Source organism: Natrix helvetica, assembly GCF_964273705.1.
Source record: "Natrix helvetica genome assembly, chromosome: 1".
NCBI lineage: Eukaryota > Metazoa > Chordata > Lepidosauria > Squamata > Natricidae > Natrix > Natrix helvetica.
The window spans coordinates 4,456,639-4,462,638 of NC_138548.1; positions in this window are offsets into that span (position 1 = coordinate 4,456,639).

Here is a 6,000-nt window from a genome sequence, read left to right on the forward strand (position 1 = left end):
AAAGATTGACAGCTGGTTTTCCTGATGGGATGTACAAGTAGGAGTAGAGAGTCTAGTTGGGATCCCCCTTGAATTGTGCCCTCAAACTAACATGTATTAAATTTCTAAGAACAAGAAATGTGGTCTGTAGAGATAATAGTTTAGATTCATGAATAAGAGGATTTGCTGAAAAATATGAATATATTGACGTAGATAAATTCTAACACAAATGATAATAAAATTAATCACTTTTTCCCACTGAATGGCTGGGATGTCAACATTTGAATGCCCTACCTGTCTGATTAGAAATGGTTCCTTCTGGACAAGAGTCACATTGGTAGCAGCAAACCTGCTCTCCCTCTGGAACTCTTCTCCTCTCTCCTGCCTGGCACCTCTTCATGCCACACCTGGCAAAGGGCACCTTCTAAAAAAAGAGAAGAGAAATACAGTAGGTGGCCCAAGCATAGAATGTGCTTCATTTATCTATTTCTACACTTCTGTTTTCATCTTTAGAATGTCTTCAAAAGAAATGGTTTACCAGGGCCTACCAGAGTGATAGGCTCCAGGGGAGATTCAGGCCAGTGGCCATCCTGACCCATGAATGGATGTGGAGATCATGAGACCTCAAAATGCAAAGTGATATGGAGCTTTTTTGAAAGAAAGAATTGTGAGGATCCAACTGAATGGAAACTGTCCATGGGAATCATTCTTGCCTGCTTTAATGGCATCCTGGGTTTCAAGCAGGAGGCCTTCCCAATCTTACCCCATCTTGGACATTTCAGAAGTCAAATCTGAAATGTGTTAAACCCAAAAGAGGTTTTTCATCAAATCCCTGAATTAAACTGTTTCCCAGTGAAAAGGTTGCTATGCATCCCCTGAAGTGAATGAATCCTTTGCTGAATTTACAATTTTTCCTTCCAGCTCACCTTTGTGGCCCAGATGATCACATCGGAGTTAATGGTGAAATCTTGTCCCGGGGAAGCCGTGGAATCCATTTGCCCAACTTTCTTGGGGACAAAAGATTGATTGGGAAGGAAAAGCCAGTTGAGAAGGTCATAACCAGAAGAAACCAATCCACTTTCTGAGATGGAGACTTCCTCTCCAGCACTGTTGTTGAACTGGATGTTCCTCAGATAGGGAAGAATCTGAAAGAAAAAACACCGGATTACCATATTTTTGGAGTATAAGACGCACCAAGGTTTTGAAGAGGCAAATTTTTTAAAAAGTAGGTAGGTAGATAGAGGGATAGACAGGGAGAGAAAGAGAGAGAAATACAGTAGGGAGGGAGGGAGAGAGAGAAAGAGTAGTTAGGTAGGTAGGTAGATAAAGGGAGAGAGAGAGAGAGAGAGAGAGAGAGAGAGAGAAATACAGTAGGTAGGGAGGGAGGGAGAGTGTGTGTGTGTGTAGGTAGGTAGGTACAGGGATAGAGAGATGGAAATAGAAAGAGAGAGAGAGAGAGAAGGGAGGGAGGGAGAGAAAGAGAGTAGGTGGGATGGTAGGTAAAGGGAGAGAGAGAGAGAGAGAGAGAGAGAGAGAGAGAGTGAAATACAGTAGATAGGGAGGGGGGAGAGAGTAGTTAGGTAAGTAGGTAGGTGAGAAATACAGTAGGCAGGTAGGTATGTGGAGAGAGAGAGATAAAGAGAGAGACTCAGATTAGGACTGTGTTGGGCTCTTTTGCATATGCTGAGGTTGACAGAAGCTTTACCCAACAAACAAAGCAGTACAAGAAATGGCATCTTCTCAGGCAACCATTGATGTCCTTCCAGGAACTTCTAGGAAGATCTTTGCTCTTAGGAGCAATCAGTTTGGTTTAATTCTCTTTTTCCTCCATCTGTCCCTTTTCAACAAAAACCTCTCACTTAATTCAAATGACAGTTTTCAATAATTGCTATCTTAGATACGCTTTACATATAGATATTTAATCAGTCAAACAAGAAATGCATTGTTTTTACCTAGACAACTACCTGCCATTAATCTGATCTGTGGATCAAATAAAAAGACCAAGATTACCTGCCATGACTGAATATTTGAGATCCTCTTTCCAAGCCTCATCCTGGCTGGTTGTGCTCCAGATCCATATATTGTGTGCAATGCATGTGCCACAGCATAAATGGCATTGTATATATTGTAACTCTCACCTTCCATTCTTGTTTCAAAAATGTAAGAAGGTAGATCCTGTAAATTCTCCTTTCCTGTACATTTTTTCTCCCCCTTTCGAATGATCCTGCCTGGATTGTCCATCATGCAGCCAAACAACCTTTCCCAACATAGCAGGAGAAAGATGTCCCCTTGTGGCTTCATGGGGTCTAAAGACAGGAGGAAATGACTGAATTCTGAGACATCCCCTATGTGGTGCCTAAAATGCAAAGCCCCATGGAAGGGCTTTACTACTTTCAAGATGTCATGACTCCTCAGCACACTAAGTTTCCAATGAGAAGTTAAGACCCAGACTTTCCAGAATGATGTCTTTCTCAAATGTTCATGGACAGCCATTGCTATCTGTACATTTGTAACACTATTGGGGTCTCCAAATAGAACAATCACTTCAGTTTTAGACCAAATGTCCAAAATATGTAATATTTTCAACATTGGAGTAGTAAGAAAATTTGATTTCAACTTATCAGTGAAGGCCAGGCAGATCTCCTTCTCCTTGAGCATTGGTGTCAGAGATGAGATGAAATGTTCTCCAATGTTACTGTCAGGGGCCAGCAGCCCAACCCAGTTCCACTGGAAATACAGGAGCAGCTGGATTAAACCCTCATACTGAGCAAATTCACTGGGATTAATCCAGAAGAAGGAAGGATAAATCATTCTGTCTCCCTGAGTGAAGTCAAAGCCAATGCCTAGCTGGAGAAAGTGAGATTCTTGATAGAGTAAATTTTAAGGGTCACTATCATGTATATTATTGCCCCACCTATTTGGCTGGCTCACCTTGAGTGCCAAGCTTAATTTTCTGACCTTCTTAGGAAGAACGATTACATATTAGGAAGAAGAGGTTATGTATTTTGCCTAGTATTAATGTGTCAAAAGCCAAAGGAATGTCAAATTAATACAGAAAATATACTAACTACACTACTTTTATGAAAAATAGATTAGGAATGAATTCCTCTTGGCAAGTACCAGATTTCAAAATTATCTCATTATATATCACTTTTGGCTTCTATAAAAACACATCTTGACACAAACAATCTAAATCTATGCCCACCCTCCAAAAAACTCCTCCCCCCCTTTGGCTTCTCTGTGTGCTTTGTTGTTACTCTATCCAAAGAGCCCCTCTTACCTGTGGGACCTTGTAGATGCTGAAGATGGAGGCCATCCACCTTGAGGAACTAGGATTGAGATCTCCAATGACAGAGAGCAGAGGGTGCTTTCTTTCACATTTGTAACCTGGAACCATTTGGCCTCGAGTGGAAAGCAGGGAGAGGCTATTTGAGGAAATCTCCATCTCAGACTGAGCATTGCTATAGATGTGGAAGCCAAAGGTGATGTTGGGGAGGAGAACCAGATCCGTGTTGACCTCTGTGACTGCAAACACCAAGGCCATGAACTGCTGGTAATTCTTGGGTACGACTCTACAGTAAGAAAATTGTTCAGAAATTGTAAGGAAAGCTTGTGTGTGCTGGTGGAGTTTGTTATGTCTTTTTTAGAATGTCCTTTGTACCAGGAAGTCCCAAATCCAATTGAGATTGTTTCATTGTTAAGTCTTTTCCTTGATTAATGACCTTGACAGAAAGGAGAAAATCCTGTTTCTCAATATCACAAATCATTTTATCTCCCTCCATCATCCCTCCCTTCTACATCTTGCTTCAGTAATCCTCCCCAATTGCTTCTCTTCTGCCCTAATTAATTTGTTTCCCTCTTGAAGAAGCCTCTTCAGGTCTGGAAGCCATTGTTGAGCACAAGACTACAATAAGGGGTGACAGCATACTTTTCCTGAAGCCCATTATTGATGAGCAATTCTGATTCCAAAGCAGGTGGATATTTTACAACTCCTCCACACTGTAAATGGGTTGACCTCATCTTTGAGTTTTGCATCAGGAGTTTCTGTCCAAATTAATATTGTAAGTCAACTTATTTATTTATTTATTAGCGCTTATAGACCGCCCCCTCTCCCAAAAGGGACTCGGGGCGGTGTACAGTCTGAAGCAAAAATACAACAAGTTACAATTATTAAATAAATATATACATATATACATATATACATATATACATATATACATATATACATATATACATATATACATATATACATATATACATATATACATATATACATATATACATATATACATATATACATATATACATATATACATATATACATATATACATATATACATATATACATATATACATATATACATATATACATATATACATATATACATATATACATATATACATATATACATATATACATATATACATATATACATATATACATATATATATATATATATATATATATATATATATATATATATATATATATATATAGGATAAAAAATATGCCAAACTGTACAGCTAAATAAATAAATCAGAATATACAAAACTTAAAATCCCAATATCCTGTAAAATTAAATTTAAAAGAGACAATCCCTCTAAAAACCAATAAAAGTGTGTATGCCAGGAGGAAAACGTTATAATTATGCCAGACCAGCCAGTCGGAACAGGTGACTGGCTGGTCTGGCTTCTTCACTAGGCCAGCATAGTTTCTAAGGTGTTGTCCTTCCTCACTTTTTTGCTGGTGTATTAGCTTCCTGATCAAGAGTTCTGGAAACATTGCGAATTCTACCATATTTTATGAGTTTGGTTCTTTACTGATAAAAGCACAGAGAAATGAACTATGCTAGGGCATTGCAAGCATCACTAGAACAAATATTTCTGAAAAGAGTCCTTGAACAAATCAAATAATTATTTACATGTTTCCCCTTTAGGTTGAAACTTACAAAACATCCTCCAGAAATAAAGATGGGTCATTTTTAAAGGATTTGAAGTGTAATCTATGTATAGTTCCCAGGGGAAAATTCGCACCAATAATGAAATCACCAGGCCTGTAAAAGTCTCTCGCAGTGTGTCCAGTCTTTGTCAACACACACCCAGTTTGCATCCTCTTAGCAGATGTTGGAGGCAAGAGCCAGAAAAGCAGCAGCAGCAGGAGAGGCAGCCCAGTCATTCTTCTTACCTTTCCTCCTGGATCAAAAATCAAAAGGCTCTTTTGTGTGTGCAGAAGATGAATGGCAGGGAGCCCTTGAAATCTCAGCAGAGCTTTAGCAAAAGAGAGACAGTATGTGCCCACCTGGATGGCCCCAAGGCAAATTCCTCTCACCTGTGTTTGGTTTATGATCAAAGAGGATACTAATGGCAGACAAGTCTCACCCAACCCTGAAGTTGGCCCTGCACAACACAAGGCAAGGGGACATGTCCTACCTCCACTGGGAGAACTCTGAGTATATAGCAAGTTTTATCTCAGGATATGTTTATGGGTAGAAATCCATAGGGATATGTTTAAAATTACTGTTCTTCTGATAATTGCAAGGAAAAGCAATTTTCCTATTTACTGAGCAATACACCAGATAGAGAAAAATGAGTTTGTGTCTCTTATGATTATTCCACAGATGAGATGCACTTGATAATCAAGGTGAAGTTGGGTATTTCAGTTATGTGAAAATGAACATGTACACACAAGGTGAAGTTTGGTCTCTTCCATAGTTTGTTTGGATAGTATAAGTTTTCATGGGGCATGGTGGCTCTTGACAATCGGTTGTGCCATAGTAAATCTGGGCAATCATTCCAACGCTTGGATGTAATAAGTGGTTTATAGATACCAACATGGTGGGTGATGAAATTAGACACTAACTCTTCCCATAGAACTTAAAAGTCGGCACAAGAATCTCTCACTGTATTAGGCAAATTTAAACTCTATAGGAGAGCTTCCAAAATGAGTTGGGATCATAAAGCTTTGTCTCCTGTGTTTGTCTTGGGAAGCAGGTCTTCGGAATTGTGAACTGATGTGGGAAA